General features: G+C 47.7%; 2 long non-coding RNA genes across 2 annotated transcripts in view; one reads left to right on the forward strand and one right to left on the reverse strand.

Moving 5' to 3' along the window:
• LOC121037242 (uncharacterized) overlaps positions 1 to 15,783 on the forward strand; it is a 75,533-nt gene that overhangs the window by 45,671 nt on the left and 14,079 nt on the right. The gene's annotated exons all lie outside the window — the stretch shown is intronic.
• LOC121037243 (uncharacterized) lies at positions 2,206 to 9,995 on the reverse strand. Its single transcript, XR_005793671.1, has 2 exons — positions 8,915 to 9,995; positions 2,206 to 2,397 (listed from the first exon to the last, which is right to left on the reverse strand). It is a non-coding gene; the product is annotated as an uncharacterized LOC121037243 (long non-coding RNA).

A 15,783-nucleotide genomic window follows, 5' to 3' on the forward strand; every position in this document is an offset into this window, starting at 1 on the left:
ATTTTTCAAGAGTCATTTAAACATCCTGAGTACATTGTCAGCCCCCAAGCAAGAAATGCCTCTCAGGCTGGACCAGGGAAAAACCACATCGGTTGCTCGTATGTTTAGTCTAGTACAGAGGTTCCCAGCCCTGGCTGTACCTAAAATGATGATGCTTGAAGACAGATCGACTCTGTCTTCCCCCACCTCCGGAAGTGGTAGTTTTTGTCTTGTTTTATTTGTCTTGTCCTTAGGATTCCCAGGTAATTCTATTGTAGCAGGCAGGGTGAGAACCACCAGCCTGAGTCTGAGGAGAAATACAGGCTCAGGTGTTACTATGGTGAGACCTGCTCAGACTACTCAGCACCCTGCCCTTGCTATAATTAGGCGAGGAATAAACCCATGCGGCCCTGACTTATCCTCTGACTTCAAATATAGCCTCAGAGCTGTTACCTCGCCGTGCTATAGGTTGAGTTGTGTCTACCCAAAGATGTTGAGGTCCTGACCCCCCCCCCAGCACTTGTGAATGTGACCTTATTTGGAAAGAGGGTCTTTATAGATTGTCAAGTTAAGATGAAGTCATTAGGTAAAATAAATTTAAACAACTTTTTTTAAAATGGGAGCCTGGGGGGCTGAGTTGGTTAAACGTCTGACTCTTGATTTCGGCTCAGGTTGTGATCACGTGGTCCATGAGATCGAGCCCCGTGTCGGGCTTTGCGCTGACAATGCAGAGCCTGCTTGGGATTCTGTCTCTCCCCCTCTCTCTCTGTCTCTCTGTCTGTCTCTCTCTCTCTCTCTCTGTGCCCCTATTCTGTTCATGCGTGCAGTCTTTCTCTCTCAAAATAAAATAAGTAAACATTTAAAAAAAATGACGTCATTAGGGTGGGCCCTAAACCAATGTAACGTGTCCTTATAAAAAGAGCAAATTTGGACATGGAGACAGACATGCACAGGGAGAACGCCATGTGAGGATGAAGGCAGAAATCAGGGTGATGCTCCACAAATCAAGGAATGCCAAAGATTGGCAACAGAGCATCTGAAGCTAGCGGCAAAGCCGGAAACAGATTTTCTTGGAGCCCTGAAGGAGCCCACCCAGCTGAGACCTTGATCTCGGACTTCAAACCTCCAGGACTGTGAGGCAATAAATGTCTGTGGTGTAAGCCACTCAGATTGTGGCACTTTTTGTATGTCAGTCCTAGGAAACTAATGCACCGAGTGGGTCAGTGAAACATACTTAAAAAAATTTTTTTTAAATGTTTATTTTTGGGAGAGAGACAGAAAGAGACAGAGCGTGAGCGGGCAAGAGGCAGAGAGAGAGGGAGACACAGAATCCGAGCTGTCAGCCCAGAGCCTGATGCGGGGCTTGAACCTATGAACCATGAGATCACGACCTGAGCTGGAGTCGGACGCTCAACCGACTGAGCCACCCAGGCACCCCTCCATTTTTTCAATGGGTAGGGCGATGGCTCAAACCCATGAACCGCGAGATCGTGACCTGAGCTGAATTCGGACGCTTAACCAACAGACCCACCCGGGTGCCCCAAGTGTAACATACTTCGAAACTCCAGGCAGGTGAAGTTTATCCAGCCCATGCGTCACCCTTGGCCGCACCCTGCCCATAAGGGCGACCAAACTGTTCAACTAGTTCTAATAGTCTGCAAAGTGAGGACAGTGAGCACAGGGCAAATAATTGGTACTTCTTGGGACTACTAGTGCAGGCTTCTAGGAGGAGGCGACGACTTTGGATCTGAGCTTTGGAAGAGGAGTATTTGCTTCGGTAAGAGTGAAGGGAAGCAAAAAATGTGGCGACGAAGGTACTCCAAAGTGAGGGGCTGCCTCAAAGTGAGAGGCTGCAGGTGAGGGATCCTGACAGGAGGAGGAAGGAACAGCCCTGGGGGCGAGGGGGGGTGTGTGGGCACGTGTGCATGTTTGGCGTGGGGAGTTGAGCCAAACTGACAGTAATAAAAGCAACAGGAAATATTCAAAGAAAGCATGCTCTAAATGGAGTACCGCACGAAGCCGTATTCAATCCGAGGATTGCCCTAATGCATCTCACAGGCTATTATTGTCCCCATTTTACAGATAGGAGAAACAAAGCTCCAAGAGCTGAGTCAGGCCCTCACAGTTTACCACTGTACTAACACTGCTCGCTAGTTTTTACTTGGGAGCTACTCCCGGGAAGGAGGGTGGGGTGGCATGGATGGAGATAGAGAGATAAAGGTGGTCTAAAAGCAAATGCCCATCTTTACTTGACCAGGGACTGAAGCAACCCCAAAGCCTCCATCCACGTGTGGGTCCCAGGCTGCCCCCCTTGGCCATTTCCAGTTGCAGTCCCTCTTCCGGAGGTTACAGACGGGCCAGGGAGATCCATACAGAGTGGGGCGTGCTCTCGGATTGAAATCCGGCTTTGTTCTTCAACTCCAGTGTCATAGGGGAAAGCAGAGAGGGGGAGAGAAGGAAACAAAAAGTTTCAGCGTGTGAGTAGTATTTGCAATGTGATCTATGCTTTCTGAGCCAAGTTACTATACATGCTCTGGGGAGAATTACAAATAAATGACGAAACATTTTGAAACATGGCTTATACCTAATTAATCTTGGAACTTGAAGAACAAAGAAAACATTTCTTCAAAGTTTCTAGCATTTTGCCTATTAAGTGGAGAGGGTGGGGGGGAGGGAGGAGAAATCTCCATGCCCCGTAATGGATACACTATGCACTTCATTTGGGGAAAGAAGCTCTTAATCTCCCTTGGCAGCCTGCAACCTAGGAATCCTTACATCTTTAATACTTTATGTCGAGCATTTTCATATTAAAGGGACTGAGAGTTTCCAGATCATGAAATCTTCCTTGGCTTTTTGTCCCTTGATTGCTCAGTCCAAACAATACTGGTTTTGAGATTAGGAGATCGTCAGGAATTTCTTAAGTCCCCGTGCTGTCACACCCTGAGATTCCGGTGTCCTTCTTACACCCTGCCACTACTCAACGACGTCTGTGGGCATGTGCTGCTTTGAAGCCAAAGCTCTGAGGCCCAGGTTTTGTGCCATGTCTATGTTATTCCGCATGCTCTTAGCCTCTGAACCTTGATTTCCAGATCTGTCAAATAAGGATAATAATAAATACCTTGCTGATGTATTTTGACCGTTAAGTAGAATAATGCCACAAAAGCACTTAGCCTAATGCCTAGAACATAACTGCTCAAAATGGAGTTTATAACTGAATCTTCCAGTTTTTTGAGGGTACTTTTGGCATCCTCTCCCTATCTGTAGACTTGGCCAAGGTGCCATTTTGCTTCTCCAGCTGAGGCACTTCTGTAAAACTGTGTCTCACCGGCGACGGATTCGGAAGTCAAAAGTGACTTTGCACTTGGTAGCCAGCGTTTGCAGCTTCAGTGGGGAGCCATCGTCCCACACTTTCTTCTGGAATTTTTCCATAGTCACTCCATGTGCACTAGTGTGGACACAACAGGAATCAGAGATGTGTGGGTTTTCCTTCCAAACATTGTCACTTTGTCTTTATGTGGCTTTGGACAAGCTGAAGAGGTTACAAAAAATATACTATATTAAAGTGGTTGTGAGGAAAACCTGGAACCTGAACGCCACTCTCCCCGAGCTCGGTATAGTGAACAAGAATGAAGAGAATACTTGGTCAAGGATTTTCCGGAGCTATGGTGAACATCTTCCAAGTTTCTAAGTCTGTTTTCTCCTTCTGACTTCTAACAGCTTAGGCATGGCCATGTTGGGGTTGGCCATTCAAAGATGCTGCCAGGGACTTTGAATCTGGAAGGGACAAAGCAGAGGCTCATAGAGAAGTCTGGAGTTGGGTGGTGGCACCAAATGGCCGGTGGTCGTGGTGTCGAGGATAGCATCGTAACCAGACAACGCCCAAGGCATGACCTCAACTGTGTTTGTTGCCCTGCAGCTCTCTTGGTTCGGGGTCATTTTCCATCTCAGCTCTCCAGGCTTCCTGTAGACTCTGTAAGCCATGTGACATCTTCCTTTTAAATTCCTTTTCTGCTTCAGTTAGCCATTGGGCTACTTTGCTCACAAATGAGAATCCAGACTGAGACAAAATCAAGATATGCTCACCGCCCACTACATGCCAAATCCCGTATAGATGAGGAGACTGAGACCCAGAGAGTGGCTGTCATTTGTCAAGGTCACCAGGCTGGTTAGAGGTGGTGCAGTGGTTTGAAACCCTGTCCGCCTTTCCACTGAATTCTTTCAGCGAACAGAGCTAAAAGGTAAATGTAGAAGCCATGACCGTCTACATTTGCACTGAATTAGCTTTGAAGATGGGTTTTTTTTTTTTTTTTTTTTTTTGCAGGTTTACAGTTGTGACCTGGCCTCTACATTTCCTTCCTCCACCCCGCTTCTTGTCCCACTCCCTGCCCTACACTGGTGACTAGCAGTCTGTAAATTGAGTCAAAAGTGAAATATCTTTTAGTGCCTAGAATCAGTCCCGGTCTGTGCCTATGAATCAGACAGCCACTTGTTCCAAAACAGTGGAACGACCTGGCTTCGTGTCCCCCTTCGAACTTGGTGTTGGTTGTGTGTGCTGCTAATTACCCTTCTTGGTTCACGTCCCCTCGGTTGATGCCTTTAGAAATTAAATGCACGTGCCTTGTACGGGGTGGAGTGAGGGCTTGGCTCATTTGGTTTCCATTTTACCCATCGCCCTACACCTGCCGTTGTACCAACAGATGGCATGGTCCACACACTCTGGCATCGAAGGATGGGACGTTGGATGTTGCCATCTGCCTCTGGACCTGCCGGATTAGTGTACTTTTCTGTGGGGGTGGAGTAGCTTTGCCAAAGAATGGCCAAAGAAGCAACTGGAGTGGATATCCACATGCACACTCCCATCATCTTCTCTGTCTTGAACCCAAGGAGAGAGTTAGCAGCTCTCTAAGCACCTAACTTACATACCACAGCTTTCCTGGAAACAGATGCACATAAAACCACTTTATTCTTGACCTCACTCCAGTGTATCTGCAGAACATCAGTCTGGCCAGAACTTGGTCGTCTTACTTCTTTTTCACTGGTTTTTTTTTTTTTTTTTTTTTTTAGAAGTCAATTATTGAAGATATTGGGTAGTAAAAGCATTTTAAACTTTATTACTCTCTTTTCAGTATTAGATACAGAAGGTCTCGGTCAGTGATACAGTGTATAAAATATAGAAGCAGTGAATTAAATGCAACTTGATGGTACATGTTGTACCTTAATGAAAACAAAGGCTCAGGAACACTATTTGTGAACGTGGTACCCAATAAAGTGTTAGCAAAGGAGCCCATAAAGCTGCCAGAGGGATTTAACCGTTGCTAGAACGAGAGGGAAACACTATTCAGTTGGGCTGGACACAGAGTGAGGTCTGCTGACTTTATCACAAATGCCAGAGGTTTTTTTCTTATTATTATTTATTTAAAACACATGGAAGAAAAGACAGTTGGGTTTGGCACCAAAAGGTCTTGTGGTAAAGAAAAAAAAGAGGAATATCCAAAAGTGCTCAAAATAACCTAAGGGGGAGAAACAGATGTGAAGAAACAAAGGCAGGATGTCATGGGGTGCCGCGCTGGTCCATTTAAAGTGACGGCAAAAGGCGAGAGCACTTCTCCGTGGCGGGTGATAGACACGAGCAATTGAACAGTTCATACCCTCTCTGTTGTCCCTGTCACGAGATTTGTAGGTCGCTCTCAGCCAGCCACTGGGGCTAAAGGGCACAGGTCATGACCTGCTGATTTACCAAAGTATGATCAACTCACACAAATTATAGGCGTAAGAGAGTCCTGACAACTTCAATATGATGTGCAAGGAGCACAATTATTTGTGACATGTGAAGCCAGTGTGAGACCATAATTCTGTCGCTGCGTGACAAGGCATTATTAGCCAGGGCAGGCAGCGGCTTGAACCAGGAGCAGCTGGAGGAGAGGCGGAGAGAGAGAGAGAGAGAGAGAGAGAGAGAGAGAGCGAGCTCCATCGGGAAGGCCCGTGATGGGCTTTCTCTCCCAGAGTGGCAAACAGCAAGGCCCCCTTTGTGGAATGTGGGGGCGCTCCGAGGACGAGGCGCCCTCCTGCTATCAGGTCCTGGGAGGATAAAGAGGAGGGTGGGGGGAAGAGGGGGGGATGAGGCACAGCCCATGGGCCTGTGGGGGGCACACAACCAAGGTGTTGTCTTTGAAACTGAACTTGGTGTTTTTGAGGAGGCCCGCTGTACCGCAGCACAGTTTCCAGGGGCAGATGAGGTGGGGTGGGGGGTGCCGGGCAGAAACCTCCCCTCCATCAACCTTCCTTCCCGACGAGTCCTCTCTGGAACTTTCAGTGTGGCTGCTGGGTGAAGGAGGAGACGGTCTAGGGGCCCTCTGTACTTTAGCAGTTTCTGCAGGGGATCAGTTCAAGGGAGGTGTAGGTAAGCGTTTTCCTCCTGGGAATGGGGACCGGGGCTGTCCCCAGCGTCCGGGCCCCAGTAACGCAGGGCTTCCTCAGGCTGCGTGTGTGGGGGGGTCACGCGACAGCCCAGGGGCCCACAGGCTTATCTGCGAAGCGAGGAGCCGGACTGTGTTGTGGGTGTCTCCTGCAGAGGGTGGCTGCTGTGTTTGGGGGCCGCTTCTTAGCTCGGTGACTTTTGCCCCACTGTTGGGCAGTGTGTGGTCAGGACCTGAATTCACGCGGTTTCCAAGAATGTTCCCTGGACACCTGCTGGGTGCCAACCACTGCCCCAACCGCAGAGAACCCGAGTGAGAAACACCTCTGGGTGCCCCCGAGAGCTTGCGGTGGGTGAGGGTAGGCAGATGACAAGCGATTAAAATCCACGGAGGGGTGGGTGCTGTAGGGATCGTGGGCGAACCACGAGGGCGTGGCTCACTTCCTCGCGTCACTCGGACAGCTGTCGGTGCAGGCCTCCCACCCCACCATGCGATACAGGTCTTCTGCCTCTCGGGCTCTGCCTCCTCCCCTGCTTCACGGCCATCTGACGTCTGGAGGCCTGACCCGAGGGTCACCCGACCCGAGGGTCATCAGCGGCAGGCACAGACAGTTGCTATAGGCAACTCTGTAGAGCAGCAGTCAGCACTGGGATTGTTTCTTGTTGCCGTTTACTGTTCCTCCTCCTACATTGTGAGCTCCGAGAGGGCGGGGCTCTGTCTGGCTCTCCTCAGTATCCCAGTTGCCTAGAACGGTGTTGGCACAAAGTCCTTGCCCGGGAAATGCATGAATGCCAAGCACTGTTCTTCATGCTCTTCTTAAATGCATGAGCCCAGGGGCGCCTGGGTGGCTCAGTCAGTTGAGCGTCTGACCCTTGACTTCGACTCAGGTCACGATCTCATGGTTCATGAGTTCTGACGGTGCAGGACCCGCTTGGGGTTCTCCCTCTCTCCCTCATCTGTGCTCCGCCCCTGCCCTCTCTCTCTCTCTCTCTCTCTCTCTCAAAATAAATAAACCTTAAAAAACATAAATATATGAGCCCATTTAATCCCCCCAACCCCCCAGTGAAATAAGCATGTTAGGTATCTGTTGCTGCATAAGTTATCAGCTTGCAGGGTCACGGCTTAAGATGACAATATTCATTATCTCTCACGGTTTTGTGCCTGGGCTGAGCCGATTTTTCTTCCGGTCTTGCTTAGAGCTTTTCACGAGGCTGCACGTCACTGGGAGCTTGGTCAGGGCTTGAACATTCAAGATGTCTGCTCATCCTCCAGGCCCCCTAATTGTGTGCCAGTCGAGCCTCGACTTCCTTACAGCATGGGGTCTGGGCCCCCAGAGGGAAGCAGCAGAAGCTTACGGGCCTGGGCTCAGAAGTTCCACAACATCACTTCCTTCCCATCCCGTCGGCCCCAACAAGTGCTGAGGCCAGCCGGTATTCGAGGAGAGGCAAATGGACCCTCCCTCTTGACGCCAGGAGTGGCATTTGCCTCTGCAGATGGCGGGATCGTATCTGGAGACTCTGTGTTGCAGTATTATCAGCCTGCTTCACAGCCGTGGACACTGAGGTTTGGTGAGATGAAAAGATGCATCTAAAAGTACGTGGGAAGAAAACAGCAGAACCAGGGTAGCAGCCTGGAATAGTCTGACCTCACGTTCGGTGTTTGTTGCTCACTGATGACTCTTCGTAATAGCCCCTCCTGGATCTCGTGTGACAGAGCTGGTCTCTTCTGTGGCTCTTCCTCTGCTGTTTACTTTCTCTTCACAGTGGCCAGGGTTTAGGAAGGCTGGGGCTCCTTAGACCCAGAACCTCATCCAGCCTCTACAACTCATAAACCGTGTGACCTTGAACAAATGTCTGGACCACTCTGAGTGTCTTTTCTCTATCTGTGAAGTTGGACGGTACCCTAGGGGGTAGCGGCCAGACAGGATTGTGGGTGGTTATAATAAGGCTGTACATGTAAAGCACTCCACACAATACGTGGCACCTAGCAATCACTCAAAGGGTGACTGTTTTAAGGTGACAAGGATGTCTTTCGCTGGACCGGAGATAAGCCCTCACAGACATGTTTCATAATTATATTTAAAGTGTAAGGATTCCCAGGTCATTGAGCAACACGCTCGTGTTTAATGTTAATCCGAAGATACGTTCTAAAATCAGCAAGAGTATTTTTAGGGACTCGCTTGTTTAGGATGTATTCATCATACTCTTCCCTGCAAGCATCTGACTAGGCATCCTGCCATCCTGTTTCTATAGGGAACTTTCCATCAAAAAAGAAGAAGAAAAAAAAGATGAGCAGAATGATATGCTGGGATTGCAGATAGACATAAATCTAAGTTACTAAGAGAAAACTAAGGCCAGACAAACAAATAAACAAACATCCCCCGAGGGCCCCTTGTGTCTCATCCTTGATTCACTGGATTATTCGAGACTCTTGGGTATTAGAAGTAGCATGGCAGTCCTGATTCCAGCCAGCCTCTGAGAGCGAGAGGGGAATTTATGGTCAGGCTTTGGGAACTTAACGTAGCGTCGTCATCAGAAATCACCGTTCCCACCGTCTAGCTCTGCTTTTCCCATGGCCTCCTTTCCCTCTCCTTCTTGGGCAGCCTCTGCTTTGCTTCCAGTTCCATGGCTCAAAGAGGGAGGCCCCTTCTTCTCCTGTTTTTTTTTCTTTTTAATTTAAAAAGAAACGCCAAAGATTATAATCAGCTCAGGTTGAGCCCATGTGTGATGTAACCAGTCACAGAGTTTCAGGGAGTAGAATCTGATTGTCTAGCCTGCATCAGGGCCAGCTTCTATAGCCCGGGGGTAGGAATTCTGGGATTACTGGTCCTGTGGATTGAGGGACAATTGTGCAAGGGAAATGGGAACCTTTAACAGATTCTCCTCAAAGGACGGTTACAATATGGCAGAGCTCTAGATTTACCGAAAGCTCCGGGAAAGAATTCTTGTCAAGATGAACACAGCCCCTGTGTTGCTTGTGGCTTGGGTGGGGACCATTTTTCTATTGATTACCCCTTTGTGCCCTACTGGCTGTGTTTATTTGTGGATATTTATTTTCTTATGGGCATAAGGAAATGCTCAAAATAAGTATATAACCTTCACTCAAAGTCCCAGCTTCTAATTTAACTACCCTAACATCACCACATTTATTCCACAGCCCCTAGATTAGCCAGCATTCGCTCAGTAAGCCAAATTTTGTGAAAAATATTTTATTTCTTTTATTTGTCCCCAAATGTTTCCATTGTATACAAAAATGAGACAGTGTTCCTTTCGGGGAGAAGGAGTTTCTACTTTGGGTTTAAACCAAACAAAATAATATTTAAGGAAACATTAAATAAATTATTTATCATGTTGGTCAGCGTTTGGGGGGAATATAGCTTAGATAAACAGATTTTTAAGGTCAGCCACTCTAAGGGCTGAGTTTTTTATAAAAAACAGCCTCTGAGGTGCTTTAATAAATCTTTAAAAAGAAAAAAAAAATCAGGCCCCTGTTTTCATTACTGAATCATTTGCTATTGCTGAATAATGGTCATTCAAGAGGTAAGCTTAACCAGCAGGCCCCAATAGCCACGCTGGGAAACTCACAAGTTATGAAAAATCTGTGTTGATAATGAACACTGCTGGTCATGCTTGGATTTCTGTGAAAGCAGCCCAGTCCTTTGGTTGCGTTTTAAATCAGATAAATGGACAGAACTGGCTGATTTGGGTCATAAAATTGTCAAATGAAGATAAATTCATTCCTACTCGATGGGAAACTTCAGAGGAGAATTAGAATAGATGTAAGTAAAAAAAAAAATAATGTGCTTCTTTCCCCTCAAAATAAACGGGTACCAGATTCATCAAGTGGCTGTAATTCACCTCCTGGGTCGTCCGTCTTCTCAAAGTGCAGCTGAAGGCATCTTTTGGGCTCGTTTCTACTGCTAAATGGCATTCCTCAGCCAAAGAAGGGTATGGAGAGGAGAGGAAAGGATGTTTGGATCCCAAGAAATGGACGTGGAAGGGGTGGAAAGCAAGGGCATGGAAGAGGCCGGAGGAGAAGTGAGAAATGGAGAAAATCTGACGTTGTAGAGACTGGCCAGAGAGTAGCGCTGGAGGCACGGCTCACTGTGGCTCTGGTTTCATTTCTTTATGGTTCATAATTTGTCCGAAACGTGAAAGCCTCTCATGACCACCTCTTATCTATGCACTGAGGCAACATCCCCGGATGTGGCCCTGAACTCCCCCCTTGGTCTTGAGAGGAGGCCTGGGCTGGGAATGAGCCCAGAGGTTCCGAGCCTCGTCTCTTTCAAGGGTGGAACCTGCCGCAGAATTTCATGGCTTCCAAAAAGAGGATATTTTTTGTTTATAAGCAGGAAGGAATGTCACTAAGGAGTTGGGGGTGGGGGCGGGCGGGGGTTGAGGCTGCCTGACCATAAAGTGCCTCAGGGTTTGAAAGTTCAGGAGAAGAGAGCTTGACTAACCGCATCTGGGACTTGAGGTTTTATTGAACTGGTAATGAAAATAATCTTTGCAAAATATCTTGAAAACATTTGATAAACACAGACTGAAGCTGCCACCTAAACACACGGAAAGAAAATAGCCTCACATTCAGATTCGCAACCTGTTAACAGCCGGTACCGTGTTAGGTGCAAAGCACAATGGTTAGGACCGCAGTCTTCAGAGCAATGCAGAACCAAGTACAAGTCCCCGCTCTGTTCGTGGTAGAACCGTGAACCTGCTGCTTTACCTCCCTGTGCCTCAGTGGCTTCATCCATCAAATGGAAATGGATGCTCCCTCAGTGAGCCACCACGAGGACCTGACTGGGTAAGTCGCGTGGAAACGCTACGATGAAAGAACGTCAGAGTGGCCACAAAGCCTTCCCCTCTCTGCATCCACTCTTGTGGTGTTGCAGGCATCCCATTAAGAGGTAGAGTCTCTTTGGCCACCCCTTGAATTTTGGTTGGCTGTGTGGCTTGGGACATTGGCAAATGTGAACGAAGCAAGCGGAGACTTGAAAATTGTCCACCAGAGTTTTCTTTCTCTCGCCGGGCTTGGATCCCAGGGACTGCTTTGCAGCTGAATCCGAACCAGCCTGTTGGACCGTGAGGCCACATGGAGAATCACAGTGACCCAGCGGACAGCTTGTAGACTGTCGGACATGTAAGGGAAGCCAGTCTAGATCGTCTCAACCACTAGCTGACCTATCATGATACAGGGGAGTGCCCAGGAGCCGGGAGCAGAAGACCACCCAGCCAACCCATAGAATTGGAACCTAAATAAAACGTGGTTGTTGATGTGAGCCACTTGTCGTGGGTGGCTTGTTCTACAGCAAAAGCTAATCGATACAGGTGGCATCCATCCTATTATTCGCCTTGTTGATTAGATCAACCAGTTTTTCAATTTGAGTTTTTAATGCCTTTTTGTTCAGAAGATTTTCTTTCTGTGGAGATGGACGGGGGAATGGCAACATCTCCGGCAGCTCTTGTGAACAGTTTAGTAGTTTAAGATAACTGCAAAAGCCGAGATATAAAACTTCAATGAGATTTTTTTCTGAAGATGTGTTAAAGTTTTTCCTTCCACCATATTTCTAAAGTTTGCCATCAACATTCTCAAAGCCAGAATAACATGCAAAAGAAAATACCAAACACTGAAGCTCACTGAAGTTCAGTGGCAAGATGAGTCAAAACAGAAAGTCGCTCTTAAACAGTTCTGAAACCCTGAACCCAGGACCCTACCGGAACTAAGAGACACAAAACCGGGTAAGAGGTAGGTAGGTCAGTGCTTTGGAAGCCATCCACAGTCTCTGGGGGGTAGTGACAAGCTTTGCCAACTATCCAGGTGTCAAGGAGAGAAAAGAGTTTCTGGACCAAAGCAAAAGGAGGAATTTTCCAGATAATTTAGGCCAACTGAACACTCTTGGCCGAATTAATCAGCGACTTATAGCCCAAGTGCATCTGATGGCTTCCATTATCTGGACAGCTGTCTCATTCTTCCACTTTCCTTGGAATATGTATGTTCTTTGGCATTCCACCTTCCTTTTAGTGCCTACATTCTTCATCCAGGTTGCCGTTTTCTGAGGTTTTGAGAGTCAGATGCTCGGTAAATTCTGGACGCAGATTTTTGCCTTGAAGAGTCCAAAGCATTCATTCGCTTAACAAATATTTATTATTCAATTATGAGGTGCTAGACACGGTGCTAAGCACTGAAGATGCAACAGTGGCCAAAGAGACCAGATGGCTTATCTTGCAGTGTACGTCTAGCGAGGGAAAGAGGTTCATAACCGGACAATATCATGCCATGTGAGAAGTGGCACCGTTGGAGAATCTTGGATGAGCACCCAATTCAGACCTGGGCTCAGTGGTCAGGAAGCATGTCCCAGGGGCAGTGGTGTCTAAAGGTGAAAGATAAAGAACATGAAGAAACGTGACTCGGTAGAAGAATCTGGCGGGCCCAGAAAACAGTATCGTATGGCCCGGCCTGAGAGAATCTCAGGGAACTGAAATTTTCAGCAGGGCCAAATGCTTGCATCAGCACCAGGTGCCAGTGGGACCTCAGTGGCGCTGAGGGACATGATGGCGAACGCGGCCACAATCTGTCTTCCCAGTTTTACCCAAGAGCCATGGTTAATTTCAGGCGGTAATACTCATCAGTGCTCTTAGCAGTTGTATCTGTGCGTCCAGAGAGCATACAAGTGGGGACATACCAGCTGGCCAGCTGGTGTTCTGAAGGGACGTTGACCCGTGACAGGTGTATACCCCTCAAGGTTAAGCCAGATTCCGTAGCACTTTCGTTATTCTCCTGAACCAGCGGTGAGGGTGAGGGTGAGGCCCAGAACGCAATGAAATTATGCCTGCCATAAGAAAGGACTCTAATTAGAGTTTTGAACTTTAGACATCCTCGTGGGGCGCCTGGGTGGCTCAGTCGGTTGAGCGTCCGACTTTGGCTCGGGTCATGATCTCGTGGTTCGTGAGTTCAAGCCCCACATTGAGCTCTGTGCTGACAGCTCAGAGCCTGGAGCCTACTTCGGATTCTGTGTCTCCCTCTCTGTGCCCCTCCCCTGCTCATGTTCTGTCTCTCTCTCTGTCAAAAATAAACAAACATTAAAAAAAATTTTTTTAAATGGCTGTTTCAATTCTCTAACACTGCACAACAAACAACCTCAAAACTCAGCAGTCTTAAACAGCAAACATTTATCACCTTACAATTTCTGTGGGTCAGGAATCTCAGTGCAGCTCAGCTAGAAGCCCCTGAATTATGATCTGTCATGAAGTTGGAAGCCAAGCTGTCACCCAGGACTGCACTCTCCCCCGAAGGCCTGAGGATCAGGGGAGGATCCACTTCTAACCTTTTCATTTCATTAGAATGACTTCTAACCTAAGTCATTTGTGTGGACTTGACTGTGTTCGGTTTCTCATGGGCTGTTGGGCTGAGAGTCTGGATTCCCTGCGGACTGCAGAAGCCCCTCTCAGTTGTTTACCATGCAGATCTTTCCGCAGGACACTTTCCAGTCTGGCGGCTGACTCCTCTTAGAGCTAGCAGTGTGGACGTGGGAGAGGGCATATGCAAGAGCCTTTTTATAACCTAATGTTGGAAGGGGCTTCTCATCATTCCCGCTATATTCCATTCGCTAGAGATAAGTCAGTAAATCCAGTCCACGCTCAAGGGATTCTCTCTGTGACAAGCAGGAATAATATTTACCCTGCAAAGTTTTTAAAGGATAAAACGAAGTGATATCTGGGAAGTGCTGGACACATGTTAGCCCACATTAAACGGTGTGGATTCCGTAAGGAAATTGCTTTGTTTATGCTTAATATATCCATGAGCTATTGTCATATATCATCTTCCACTTACGCTTTTTGGACGAATCACCTTGCAGGAAAAGCCGACACAACAACTCTTCTCGTACAACTAGTAAGAGGTCTAGAACAAGAACGAAGGTAAGTAGGGGACAGGAGGGAACAACAGATAAACAGGATGTGGTGCTGGTGGGTCTCATCAGAGGACAGGACCCCTGTCCATCCTCTGTTTTGGTTTTCTCTCAGGAATCAAGTTTTGCAACTTGGAGCTGTGAGATCAGGTGTTGTCCTAAGCATTTCACATATATCATTTAGTCCTTAAACTATCCTTTGCAGTAGGTGCCATCATCAACCCCATTGTAAAGTGGAGGATGGAGGAACTTGCCAGAGCTGATGCAGTAGGTGGGAGATGCGGGTACCAGTGACGCCAGAAAAGGCAGCTATCCCAAACTCTATACCACAGCGGTGTCGCATGGGGCACAATGTCTGTGGCTCATTTCAGGGAACTTGCATGGGGTTGGCACAATTTTCTTGCCTCGGTGGGAGACCAGTGTGCCACCCCTGGACTCCGTGAGGGTGCGCAGCCCCTAGGCTCCCCTGAGAACTCAACTCCTGTTGACAGGCCAGTTTGGTCCAATCAGTACGTTGGTTTTCCTCCAATCTGCCGAACGGCTTCCGAAGCTCCTCCCTTCAGACTGTGGTTCTTCCTGATAGCATCCTCGGCTCTCAGGTAGAACCAAGAAAAAGAAATTCATCTGGGGGAAGGCAGACATGTACTCTCACCTCCTTCATGCAGGCTCCTTGTAAAGTCACCCGTGTGCTCCCCCAGCAGAGGAGAAGTGGACCCTCTCCTCCCATCTCCACTGGAGTCCATTTTTCTGCCCTGTACCCCCTTGGACCATGCCAAGCACCCCAATCTCTTTCTTTGTCTAGACCCTACCTGACTGGTTCCCTGAGCCCCAGGGTGTATACCCCCACCCCCACCCCACTTATAAGGGAATAATAATCAGACAGTGATCTCCATCTAAAGGGGATGAGCCCGCTCGGGGGGCCTCACAGCGACACATGGCATCCCCTCCTCTTTTACAACACAAAATTAATTATTTTTCACTTTTCAGGCCAAGAGAACTTTTAAATTCAATAGATTTAGGGCCTAATTACTCATCTTTGCCTACTGGCCTTCACAAAACCTGCTTTATAACTGCTGCAACCAGAAGGGTGGGCCAGAGTTGGGAGCAAGATGAGATTTTACAATCTGGAAGGAGTTCCAACATGTTTAGCAACGACTGACAGAGAACAACTGTTTCTACCCAGGACGTTCGAATCTATGCCAGGGAAGCAGAGTAGTGGAGTCGTGGAAATATGGAAGGGAATGTGTGATAAAAACAAGGAGGGTTGCAATTAACATCCAAATAAAGGTTGGAAGAAACCCACTGAATATGTTGGCATCTGGTAGATTTCAAGCTCAAGGATTAAAACCTCCAAGTTAAGGGAGCAATTTTTGGTTTTCCAGCAAGTACCTCTCGGGGCAATAATTTTCAGGGAAAGGTAGCTCATAACCCTGAATGTAGTATTAACATTGCAGGCTGCTTGCCCAAACTTATTTTATTTTC

Source organism: Herpailurus yagouaroundi, unplaced genomic scaffold (assembly GCF_014898765.1).
Source record: "Herpailurus yagouaroundi ecotype Mexico unplaced genomic scaffold, PumYag 163, whole genome shotgun sequence".
Classification (NCBI taxonomy): Eukaryota; Metazoa; Chordata; class Mammalia; order Carnivora; family Felidae; genus Herpailurus; species Herpailurus yagouaroundi.